We start from the raw sequence: 13,803 nt of genomic DNA, 5'->3' as shown, positions 1-13,803 counted from the left end.
TTCATTAAAAAACTTTTATATGAAAACTAGCTCATTAAGCATGGGAAATACTGATTTTCAATTTTAATGTTTATTCACATGTATTATTAACAGCCCTGAGACATATTAAGCTAATTTTATGTGAAAAAACAAAATAGGGAGAAGTGCATCTATAAAAGACTATAAGGAAACTGTGTCATATTAATGTTAAAAATTTTTTCATAATCTAACAAAACTAAACGTAGCTCTAGAATGATTGTAAGAAATGTGCTTTCAAATGTTTTGAGATCTCCCATAAAGGCCATTGTAGCACTTCTCAGCTGTGTGAAAAAAAAGTTTTGGTTTGAGCCAGAGTTACATGGGTTTTAGAATGTGGTGTGATGTCTTGTGTAATGCATGTTTACTGTGTAACTGTACTATGTAATATAATGTATGTAATTAAATATTTCTGTTTAAAATGTGGAGCAACTGAAGGAGCATATTTTAAAAATTGGTATGTTCCATAAGTGTAATTTAACACTTGATTTTGAATGTTCTAGTTTGAATCTCCAGTTATGTTTCAATTGCTGAAAATAATTTGAAAAATTATTGACCCATAAGGAATAATTTATAAATTCTACAGTTTGACAGATAAGGGAAAATGTTCCACAGATTTATACAATTTTTAAAAGATATTAGTAGGTGAAAACAGTCTGTAAATTGGTCATTAAATTCAGTCAGTTTTATAGTTTCTTTCTTAATTGCTATTTTTATGTTAGAATAGTCAGTGACCTTATTTCTTTCTTATCCCACGTAACAGTAAATTCGGCAGTTCATTACAGCGATTATAGGAAGAATTTGTACATATTTGGTGCAATTTTAAACCTTAATGCTTAGGATTAGCACTAGAGCTATGTGCCTAAATGGATGAATACCTTTATAGAGGACTTTGGAAGGGAAAATGATATCATATTTATGTTTTATTATTTGGTGAAAAATCTATTCGAATATATTCTGATTGCTTTGAAATGATCAGATTTCCAGTAGTTTAGCTTATTTGGATATGGCAAAGCTTACGAGGCTATCTGCCTGAAGGTTGTTTTTGGTGTCAAATCCTGAATGAAATCACTAGTGTTTTATGTGCTTTAGGTACCACTTATTGCTGAGGCCGACAGTGTCTTACGCGAGTGTCTCTCCAGGGCCGGGGGCTTGTTTGCTACTAAGCCTAAATCCATGAAATTTCCGAAGTATCAACGCATTGTTTAATAATGCTCTATAGAGTATTTAAACGGCTTATGCTTTATAAATATTTTTATATATATTTTAATTACCTTATTTCTTGTTTAAATGCATATTTTACACATTTTATTTTAATTACTCACCATTTTATGAATTTTAACATTATACATCTGAAAACTAAATATATTACTTAAAATTCTCTTTTCATATGAAAAATTTGAAAACAGGGATCTACACACAGTCCTACAGTTACATTCCTTGCACTCGTAATAACTCATTTGCCGTTTTGGAGGATTTTTCCGGGAATGTGAACAAACGAAGCATCGTCGTCTCATTTTCTTATCAGTCTCTTCTGAACAAAGTTTTGGAAAATGTCTTTCAGTTAATCTTTCAGAATCAATATCTGAAATATTTTGCATCATTTCTGCTATTTCATGCTCTGTTAAACATTTTCGACGCTTCGACATTGCAACTGTAAAAACAAAGAATTCACGTCTAACAAGATCTAATTATTTTCTAAAAACTGAACTGCAAACCGAAATACCCAACGCTTTAGAGCAAATAAAACTTCTCTATGTACAGTAAACAACTACCACGTGCGAATAAAGTGCGATTTAAAGAGACGTCATAAATCACGCCATTCGGAAACATTTATTTCCCCGTTTGTTTATATAATCAAAAACACGTGTATGTGAGTCATGCTTCTCTCATTTCGAGTAGAAGGTCTAATTTACATGTATCTGAAACCATATGGACATACAGTGCCATCTTGTGGCAGAAATTATAGTTTGAAAAATGTTCCAAAGTACTGGCACAAATACGTGACAGTCGGTAGAGAATGGAACAATCCTCTGGCACGCCTGCGTGTCGGCCGGTAGGTAAGTGCGTTCGTTGCTGGCACGTATACGTGACAGTCGGCGCGAAGGGGTTAATATTGTATAAATTGGTATTACATACTATGTTAGTTAAATTATTTTGAACAGTTAAAAATTCATGCGATAAAGTCATGATTCATATGGCTTTGCGTCTTGATTTTCATATGACTTTGTTGTTATTTTCATTTTTTTCTCTTTTCCAAATTCAAAGATGATGCATTACAGTTGATGAAACGTTAGATGTAAAACTTGCATTTATAGTACAAATTAATGTATTTATAAATTTAACATTTTTGCAAAGTTCTGCTGTCAGTGCCTTTAACAGTCTTCACAGTGACTAGAACTATCGTTTATTTGGTGTTAGGTTCTGGCTTGGCAGGAACCATATGGTATTGTCTTGTCTGCCCGTAGGTTGTGGTGAGGTGTTTTTGGGGGTTTTGCTGCCCTTTGTCAACATGGGGGACGGTCGATGTCAAACAAGCATTCTTTTATTTTGAGGTGGATGTGTAGCCTTCCACCACTGACTTTCAGCAATTACTCAGACTTTGTGAAGCAGAATTGTCCCCTCTGGGTTGATTGGGGGTTATACTTCCTTGGATCGCCTTTAGGGGTAGGGGCATTTAACTGTGTAAGGCAGCCATTTGAGCAAGCCAGGTCTGGGTGTCCCTTTTTCCTAGTACAGTGTCAGAATTCTTTTTGTATACTTTTATTATTACCTTTTTATTGTGATTTTGTATGTCACATTATAACAGAAAGCTCATATTTTAATAAACTTAGCAGTATTTTAGTGCCTCTTGACCATTTAACAGGGAGCCCACCAGTGGCCAAGTAGTAAAGTTGCTGAACACTGTTCGGTCAGGTTCAAATCCTGCGAATGGGCTGGCTGCATGGGTGTTTTTGTGGTTTTCTCATGTGTAATATTTATATGAGCCAGTTTCCCTTAGAAAGTCCTTCACGAAGGCATCTTTCCCTTTCGGCAGATAGTCCTCGAGGCTTTGCCATAATTACATAAACCAAGCCAAACCATTTAATGGGGGAAAAAGTCAGTTTTAATGTATTTCAGTTCCTAAGACTGGTAATAGAGTGTAATAACTGTTAAAATAAAAAAATGACTTTCCAAGAAGAATTTGAATGGCATGAAATGAATAGATGTGATATGTGCGTATTGAAAATGAAACGCAATGTCATAGGAAATAAATGTTTGCTGAGGAAATACAGCTACAGGTGCAGGGGAAAAAATCAATAATGTATTGCCCCACTTCTGGCCCTGATGCAAGCTGTTATCTGGCTGTTCATTGACTTGAAAACTTGGCAGTTGTCCCCTGAGATTACTTGCTGTACACGTTCCAAATAGTGAGTTAGATTAGAATGATCCAGGGCTGGTGGGAGGAGCCTCCTCATCAGAGCCCAGACTTGCTCTGTTGGGAAGAGATCTGTATTTCTGCTGCTAAAGAAGTGTTGGAGAAGCACAAGGGTAAGCAGTAGAAAGGTGTGCCATGTATGGCCAAGCATTATTCTTTTGAAATGTATGCCCAGGGTCTTTGAAAGGAAGGGCAACGCATTGGGATGTAGAACCCTGTCTATGTACCACTTTTCTGTAAGAGTATTATCCTATTGAAATGTGAGCGTAGAGGTCCATGAAAGGAAGGACAACACTATGAGGCATAGAGTCTCATTGCCATACTGCCTTACTGTAAAGATGTTGTGGATCACAACCAAAGGGATTCTGCTATCAGATGAAATGGCACCTCATGCAATAATACCTTGCTTGGCTGTGTTGCAGATGTTAGTCAGGTGAGTATCTCACCACTGTCCTAGACATCATCAGCCATGTCTTCACTTGTCATAACAGCTCAATTCAAAGAAGGACTCATCGCTGAAAACAATTCTGTTGAGTTCCTGAGATCCTTGGTTGAATGTGCCCGGTGATGTGAAGCAGTGAGAGGCAGCCTTTCTTGATGTTTTGTACAGCCAGTTCACCCATTCTTGCCAACATCATCAGATGGTAGCATCACTCTTTCTCAAATGGTGATGTCTGTTTGTACTCTATGCCAACTCATCTGCGAGGCATTGATACAATCCAGGTACATTGACAGGATCATATTCACATGGAAGTTAGACCTTAGCATTAGAATGTCCTCTCTTTTATGCACCATCCAGATGCTTTGTTGAAGTGTGCTGGAACTTCAACTAGTCAGTCACTGGCTGCCAGGAATTAATAATTTTTGCATATTATATGGTAAGTTATGGACATAAGCAGTTTCATGCTTTCTGGATAACTACTTGGTGCATCACTTTTTTTTGTTATGGAATGTATTATTAGTCCAAAGTGGCTTTGTCCCTGAAGGACTATTGTTTTTGTTTTGAATTTTGCATTGAAAACTTTAAAAGGCTATATGACTTTTCAAATCGTTGCCACCAAATGCTATCGCCCTGTATTGTAGTTGAAGAAATTAAATAATAAAGAATATGCATAAATGTATGTATGTTTCTTGCATTGTGATAAAACAACGGTACCTAGAGCCATCCAATTTTGAATGATGTAATCGTACTGCGAATATGGACATCTGAAAGCCCAAATTTGATTAACAAACTCAACTATTTAAAAGCAAGCAATGGCAACACTCTACGGGGGGGGGAAACCTTTTTTATGTCCAGTGTGCGGAACTGTGTATCGAAAATTCTAAAGATATGCTTATTTTAAAATTATTTTGTGACATTACTGTTGAACTGAATTTTATGGTTTAAGTGCAAAGAACATGATGTTTAATAAATAAAGGTAGCATACAAAACGCTATAAAGAGCCTCTTTGGATGTAATTTAAAATCTCAAACCTTTCAGTTTTTTTTTTTTTTTTTTTTTGTGTGTGTGTCTCTGAAATGATTTCTCAAATAGCCACTTTTCAGAGTGTTATTTAATGTCATTTGGTTTATTTCAGTAGTTTATTTTAATAGTAAATATTTTAATAAATATTGTGTTTCTGGATGGTTTTATATTTGATTTCACTTTGTGTCTTTTGCTTCTAACTCCTAGTAGTTGCTCATGTATTTGTTTCCTAGTGATTCTTATATTTCTATCATATTTTAGACAAGTTTGAACACAATGAACAAATGTTTGGTGCAGTTTTGGCCTCTTCAGGTTATGAGCAAAAGATTTCACCAACCATCCATCCTTTACTGTGATTTCTTTTAAATACCATTTTTGAATATGAGATGGTATATACAGTGAAACCGAAATTCTTAACCTGTTTAGGGAATTTTTGCATGCACCTGCGAAGTTGAACATTTCTACGTTTCATCTGAGATTGTTCAGTTTCCCATTAATATGGGATTGTTTGAGAAGGAAGTGGTATCTGTTTCCAGAAGCATGAAGTCTTTCTTAGTCAGTCATGTAAGAACTTTCATTCTTTATTGCAATGTTTCATGTTTGTTCTGTCAAATTTATGGGTCTGTAATGTAGTGCCAAGGTAATAATTAATATTTATTAAATAAATTTTGGTGTTATATGCTTAGCATATGTAACAAATATGTTTTAGCGTAGTTGATTTCTGATAATGAAAAGATTCTGAATCAGCTGAAAATAGGATGAAATTACTGAAAGGAAGTGATAATTTGCTAAAAGTATGGCATAAGTTAAAAGCGTATATTTATTTTTGTATGTCTTTTTTTTTTTTTTTTTTTTTTGAGGGGGAGGGAAAGGAGGAAACTTTTAAATGTGGTGTATGCTGGGAAATTATATAAAAGTATATTTAATTTTTGTTAGTTCTACTATATTTCTTGTTCAATTGAGATAATGTAGATCATTAAAGAAAAGAATCATTATTGTGTGTCACTGGTAACTTCAAGGATAATATCAAGAATACATATGTAAAAAAAGACATGGTATGTTAAAGAATTTTTTTGTTTGTTTACATGTGCATATTTTCTTAATTTGAATAGTTGCATAAATAAGTCTATTTTAGCTACTTTCCTCAGCTCATGGTATAATTATTTTTTGTGTCACTTAAATTAAAGTTAATTCTACATAAACAGAAGATCACCATATTTACTTGCATTTCTTCCTTATACTACCAGTTTTATTGCTTGAAAATTAGGAGAGAAAAACTGTGTTGTATGTATTTCTGAAACGATGGCTTAAATCATAAGTATAACACATTAAAAAACATACCAATATTATTATGTGATGTATTTCAAAGGAATTACCAATATCAATAATATTCTTTTTACTTACACAAAATGCTTTTCTGTTTGTGCACACATTTTACATTGTTAACGTAAATCAGAAGTTTTTAAATCATATGCTGTAAAAGCTAGGGTAAAAATTATGTGAGAAGACAATAATATGAGAGTAGACATAGTGTATATATATATATATATATATATATATACTCATGTATTGCGCTGTTATGTACAAGATAATGCTAATTCTTGATAATAATAAATTTTTTCTGAAACAATGCCAATTTTTCTAATGAATCATTTTAATCAAATGGCTAACATTTCTACTGAACACATGTTAAATTATTACAAATGCTTAGTAATATAATATAACAGGTTTTTATTAATCTCATATCAGTATGACATAAGCAATAATTAGTTTCACGCAAATGAAGATTCTTTGATTCTTTTGTTAACATTTATATTCTGAAAATTGATCATTTTGGAAACTGTAAAACAGTGATAGTGTAACCTGGATCTTGTTCTCAGCAGTTGAAAAAAAGACTGCATGGGATTCTGTTTTCAGCAGTTGAAAAAGCTGACTGCATGGGATTATGTTTACTGCATGCGATTCTTATGGTTTTTCCCACATGTAACATAAATACAGGAGTTTGTTTCCACTAGAAATTATTGCACAAACTTGACTTTTGCCTTAAGTAATTAAGCCTTTATGTGCTTTGCCTTAACCCCCTGACTGGCATGGCCAGCTTAATATTTTTTGTCACTTGGTACATATTAGCTGATAATTTAAGATATTTTGTTTTTCTTACTTCTTTAATAAAGTAAATCTCATCTTAATGAATGTAAGTTTATGGAAAAAAACTAAAATAAATAATTATACAAATTTCACAAGTCTTTATCAGAAGATTAAAAAAAGTTCCATTCAGAGGGTTAGTTAAATAATTCTGGTTGAAAAAATAAAAGTGATAATATCTCAAGAAACATATACAGTCAAAAGTCGTTAATTCGGACACCCATAATTCGAAATGATCTATAATCCGGACCTCAAAGCTTCAAACTTACTGCGCATGCGTCGCGTTGACGTAAGGCCTTTACGGCTGAGATATGCTTGTGCGCATGCGCAAAATACGTATACAAGTGCGCGTTTAATGTATAACGAACGGTATAAGCTAAGCTAAAATTATTTAATTATCTATTTCAGTTAATGTTGCAGATTGTGTTGTTCCTTAATCTTCGAATTGGATCCGGCTTATTATTTTTTTTTTGCAGACTGTTAGAGCAATTTTATAAAAGTAAGCTTGAACTTTCGATTATGTCAAATAGAATTTCTGATATATATTGATTAATATGTACATGATCTACAAAGCGAAAGTATGTTTTGAAGTTCATTAAACAAAAAGTGGAATTGCTACAAAAAATGGATAAAGGCATATCCTTTGTTTATCTAAACTTTAACGTTTGTTTATCTAAACTTTGTTTATCTTTAACGCCGCGGCGCCGCGCAATGAATTGGAAGTTGATCTGTCAGCACTATCCTTATCTTCAGAGCAGATGTTTTTATTTTATTTGGCTTATAATTCCTTATTAAATGTAGTATTTCATCTTGATGTACTCCATCTTTGATATGATTTAAATCAAATTCCTCGTCATTATAATTCGCTTCCGATAGCGAAGAAAGTAACAGAGGTTATTGAAAACGGAAAAATTTCAATTGTCAAATAAGTCGGTATTCTCGACACAGCAATTATAGGACTTGAACAGCGGAACTTTGTAACTGAACAGGAAATTATGTCTGTTTAAAGAATTTAAGAGAATGTATTATCACATAAAAAACGAAGCAACTTAAACAACTTACATTGAAAGAAAAGTTTAATAAAGTAAACAATTAAATATTTAGCTTTTTCTTTTTGTAAATTTTGATACCCTTTAGATCATAATTATTCTTTATTTCATAAATTACGGTTTCATATTTTTAATTTTATAATTTCTGCATGGCATCTTACCAGATTTAAACTGATGATCGATAATCCGGAATCGCCGAAGTCCCGACGAGTCCGGATTAACGACTTTTGACTGCATTAACCTTTAACTGCTGTGAGCGGTCTGAGAAACCGCTGAGGATTTTCTAACCATCGTTTCCACCCCTAAAAATGGAGAATAGTCCCTGTCCTTTCTTTTACCTTCCCAAATCCGTCCCACAAGGTCACATATCCAGTTTTACACTTCTAGCTTTATTATGGTTTCAGTTATGTTTTTTTACTTTTTAAGGTGTCTGGGAGACTGCTCACAGCAGATGCATACCAGTTTTAGTGACGGTAGATGTTATTTATCGGATGCTTTTTTTTCGTAAAAGTGATAAATATGGCTTCAAATTTTACAAGAAAACATCCTGTATCATATCCTAATTTTTTAATTTATTATAATATTTTTTTAATGACTGTGAACAAAATAATTTTTATGGGGAAAAAGCACTTTAACTGAAGCAAAAAAGAACCAAATAGGGTAATACAAACACTAAAACATGAAATAATAGTTCAGCTCCTTGGTCTGAAACATCCTGCAAAAATAGGCTCTAGACCAGAGCCCGAAGATACTTGGAATTTATGTTCATACATGTTGTTCCAGTCATATCCTGATGCTACAAAACTGAAAAGAAAGAATTTTTATCCTTTTACTAGCTAATCAATTTATTAAACCCCATCTGAAAGTTGGGATAACTTCCGCTTTTTTTGCCAAGGGAACTGAAGATAACAATTAAAAGAATCCTTGGACTGAAGGAAATTAAGAGAATGGATTTATCAAATCAAGAAGAAAAATTAGAAGAAAGAAAAACATGTAGTCTGTGCCCATGTTCTAAGGAGAGAAAAACAGGGAGGGCACAAATGCTTGGAATGCAAGGAACCAGTGTGTCGTCCATGATCTAAAAAAATGTGTTTTGACTGTATATCATCTTATGATTCATCCTTGTAAACAAAGACACACTAATCTATTATTTATTAATAATTAAATTCAAACTGTTGAAGAATTATGGTTTAATTGACAGTAATACTTTATAAAGTCACATATTTTCATGCATGTTTAATAAAATCTTTGTTCTTTAAGAACATTGTTCCTTAAAACGAAGAAAATAGTCATATTTTTATATGAATTTAACTGCGTAAAATCACATGATTTATGTTTTAATATGTATTGATTTAAATGAATTAGAATTCTGTAAATATGCATAAAATATCTATAACACTCCTTAAAATGGCATAAAAGTATATATTTTTACGCGTTTCTTTAAAGCGGTCTGTGAGACCGCTCACAGTAATTACGCCGAAAAAATTGTCACAGCAGTTAAAGGTTAATAATCATTATTATTATCTGTATATGAAATTTGTAATAATTTCTGAATTGTGATGAACAATTTATTAAATTAATCTAATTGAATCCTTCTAGTATTAAGAGATGAAATGTGAAAAACTAAGAGTTTCTAAATAAACATGTTTCATAAAAATATAGAGATCAATAACAACACAAAATATGGTAATGGGAAAACTGGGAGTTCAGGTATAAATTTGATGTAACCTGTAAATGAGGAATTATTTATCTCTATAACTGGGTTACAGCAAAGAACTAAGGGCTGCTTGCATAGACAGAGGATGGTCTTTATGGAGAACTTTCTAAAGAGGACTTGCTCATATTCTTGTTGTTAAGTTAATCATTTAAAAAATCATTTTGTCTTTATTTTAAGAATATTGCAACAACCAATGCTTTGTACTCTGAGTATCACAAATAAAATAGGTTTCTAGTGACTAATAGTGAGTCAGTTATAGAATAGTTACTTTACTTCTTTTGTACAATATTATCTTCATTAAAATAAAATTTAATGGTTACAATGAAATTTTGTAATAAGAATTCAATCGCTTGGTTATTTACATATTTTTTTCCATTGCAGCAGTAATTTGCTTTTTTTCATATTAAAATTTTTTTTATATCATTTTACATTCAAACAAGAAATGGTGAACCTTTTTCTCTTGAAGAATTTTAATGTTATTTCATTAGTTAAAGATTTAGTCTTTTGATTTGACAACAGGTAATATTTTTGTTTAAGACAAGAAGCAAAATATTTGTGTCTTCTACATTTTAGTGTCTTTTTTTAATATTTTTACTAAAAAAATTAATGATAGTTTCCTCTTTTACATCTTGTTCAGTTTCAGTTTTTTTTAAAGCAAAATTTTAAAATACTCAGCTTTTTTTTTTTTTTTTTTTGTTTTTTTTGTTTTGTTGGCGAGAGTATATAAGTACTCACTTTGTGAATACTGGGTGAAGCTTGTTACTAAGTAATTATCTATATTTCTTGCCTTTTTGTTTCATTTTTAAAGCTTATTATAACTTTATCTATTCTGAACATTTTTGTATCTTAAAATTATTAAAATAAACTTTTCATTATTATTTTTGTTTTGCTGTTGTTGAGTATAGTGAAATATTGCTATCTGAATTCTTGGGTTAATCAGTTTTTCTGGCTAGCTACATTTTTCATTGCCTTACTGTATTTTGCCACGGGGAAAAAAAAAAAAAAAAAAAAAAAAAAAAAAAAAAACTTTTAACTTGGTATCAAACAATTGATATGCACTTAAGTAAAAGAAAAGAAAAAAAATCATCTCCCTTTTAAAATCTCCTTGATTTTGGACTTTTTACAAATGGGAAACAACTGACATTAATTGAGAAAAAGATTCAGAATTTGTACTATCTATGACAGCTAAGATGGGTATTCTTAAGATAGGCATAATAAGGGAGGAAATTTTAAGAGTAGTGCAGCCTTTGTGACACAGTGTGTCCGGTCTGGACACACCTAAAAATTTCCTTCTGTACGCACAGAAAAATTGAATGAAAAGGGAATTATAGTTCACTCTGAACCTTCTTCTTTTATAGTAGATGGCAGCTGAACACAAACCAGTCCATATATTTTAGCCATGTTTAGTTTTTTAAGACTTTCATTTTTTTAAAGAAATCTTCCAGATTTTTTTAGGGTATAAAATGAATTGTTTAAAAAGAAGTTTCTATTTTTTTCCCCTGTATGATAATCGCCTTATTCTATATTACTTTTAAATTTTTACCTTGATATCTTGCTTAAAATCAAACGGCGAATCCTTGGTGTGCCCAGACCGGCTGAGTTGTCCTAGATTATCGGGCTCACCGATAATCTAGGACAACTGAGAGTCTGTATTCTTTGTTTCTCCGCATCTCATTGGTCAGTTTTTTAACAACAATGCTCGTTTCCGCACTCTTTTTCGAAGCTCTATTCAATCAGTGTGCCACCTTGGGCACACCCATAGAATTAAAACGATAAGTGCTATCTTCACAAAATTTTACTTGTGTACTCCTCTAGGCCTAATTAGACTGCCTACCTTTTTTTTTTTTTTTTTTTTTAATCAAAACACCGACTTTAAAAGGTAGCGTGCCAGAAAGGGTTAAATGGAGAGATATTTGCAGTGATGATTAAAGCTCAGACGAAATGAACATCCTGACTCACTGAGAAGCATTAATGATAGATACAATTTATGATTTCTCTGAATTCGTTATGTTACAGCAAATAGTTTGTTTTCATTGAAAGCAAAAACAAGTGTATTTATGTTTAGTAAAAGTGCTCATTCTGTATGTCTTTAACAAGAGAAGAAAAAAGCTATAAAATGTTTTTGTTAAAGTTTGGAAAAAATATTTTATTTTACTGAAATTTAAATTTCTAGAAGTTTGAATTTTGCTCTGCTGTGTTAACCCAACACATAAGTACTCGACGAAAATCGCTTATCATATGATGGGTTGACTAATGAGGTTTCACTGTACTTCATTGTGTAGTAATTTAAAGCTTATATAATTCAGAAATATTTTGTTGCCAGGTTGTGTAATTTTTGAAAGAGCATTTTAAGCAATTGTAAATATTTTTGTTAATGTAGAATTCAGAGAAGTATTTGAATTACATCTGCAAGCTTTGTTTATATGCTTCCTAAATCTTTGGATTTCATGTTAACAACTTTTTCTGAGTTTTGTGCATTTTGTTGTTCTGGTTTCACTTAATGCTAGATTTTTGTACTATGTTAATTGAAAATAAATAAACTTTTTATTGGTTCCAAATATACATAAATTATTTGTGCCTCTATTTTATAAGTAATATATTTTTTCTTTGGGAAGCTTTAGAAAGCTACTTAAGAAAATATTATTTTGCTAATATATATTTAATTATTTTCATATAAAGGCATTTTGCAACCAAGTTGTCTGACTTAAAATGATTTGTGCTAAGAAATTTAGTTTTAACAATGTAACATGATTTTTTTTTTTTTTTTTTTTTTTTTTTTTGTCTTATTATGTCAAAAGTTTGCAAAAGAGGGAGAAGTTATTAAAAGGCAGATTTTTTTAAATTGGATTCCATATAAAAAAGTTTTATAAATTTATGTATTTAAAGAAATATATTAGTTTAATTTTTTCTAAATTATCATATGCCAAACTGTGTTATTTATTTTCTGTAGTATATTGCGTATTTTTCTAGTATACTGTGTGTACTGTGCAGGGATATATTACGGTTGAGTAAATATAAGAAGAGGTTTTTAATAGAATGTTTCGTACTCTCTTTCAGAATTTTTGTAAAATAACTTAGTACTGTTGATTTATTAAATAATTATTAAATAATGTGAATTGTGTATGGATGATTTTTGCTGAAACTTATCTCATTTTGATCTATTGATAGGATTAAATGTATCAAGTTGCAACGAACTTTTTAAAAATTCATTTGTATTGCATATAAGATGTTATTTTTTCATGCCTTTTACCATTTTGCAGATATTCTATGTTGTATTGTTGAAACTAGAATTTTGGAAAAATCTTTCATACGAGTGTTTAACATAATGAAGATTTCCTGTTTGACGTAAATAGGGTTAAAATTCACTTTTTTTCCGGTATGTGTTTGTGTGCGCACATGCATATGATGATACTGCGATGTGACCAGATTCTTTATGAAGAAAAAGCGTCTATCCCATGATTATGGAAAGATTATAATTTTCTTGAAAATTTAAAGTTTAGATGCCTTGAAGCTCTTTTGTGTTTCTAGTGTTATATTTTAATATGATGAGGAACTTGTAAGGACCACATGAACTATAGAGGCTAAGATTGCATAAAATGTGACCGTAGAATATCTCTATGACTAATTTCTGAGAGAAATAAAAAAAAGGTGGGAGTATACATACAGAAATAAGCTTTAATGGAAACAAGCATTGGTATATTCACATGATTTCATGTTTTATCAAAAGATGTTCAAAATTTGCCACTGTGCATATCAAGACATGATTGTACGTGCCATGGAATGGCTTCAGCGCTGTGGTGGTTATTAAAGTGAATGCAGCAGGAAGATGAGCAACTAATTTTCTTTCTGTTTCATGTACCATTTCTTAAATGTGTCAGTTTTGTTTATTGAATGGCCAGATAATCAGATGTCCAATTCAACGACCTGTATATTTATTCCATACCCAACAAAGCAGATACTGGAAAATTGAAATGTATTGAGTCGTCATTCTAGA

General features: G+C 31.6%; 1 protein-coding gene across 1 annotated transcript in view; it reads left to right on the top strand.

Moving 5' to 3' along the window:
• Window positions 1-13,803, top strand: part of Rab6 (RAS oncogene family member Rab6) — a 64,440-nt gene that overhangs the window by 39,679 nt on the left and 10,958 nt on the right. The gene's annotated exons all lie outside the window — the stretch shown is intronic.

This window comes from Stegodyphus dumicola, chromosome X2 (assembly GCF_044657685.1).
Source record: "Stegodyphus dumicola isolate Sdum_Otavi_A_Nest chromosome X2, ASM4465768v1".
In the NCBI taxonomy this organism is placed as follows: domain Eukaryota; kingdom Metazoa; phylum Arthropoda; class Arachnida; order Araneae; family Eresidae; genus Stegodyphus; species Stegodyphus dumicola.
Note: the sequence above shows the minus strand (reverse complement) of the source record. Positions and strands in the feature narration are given on the sequence as shown.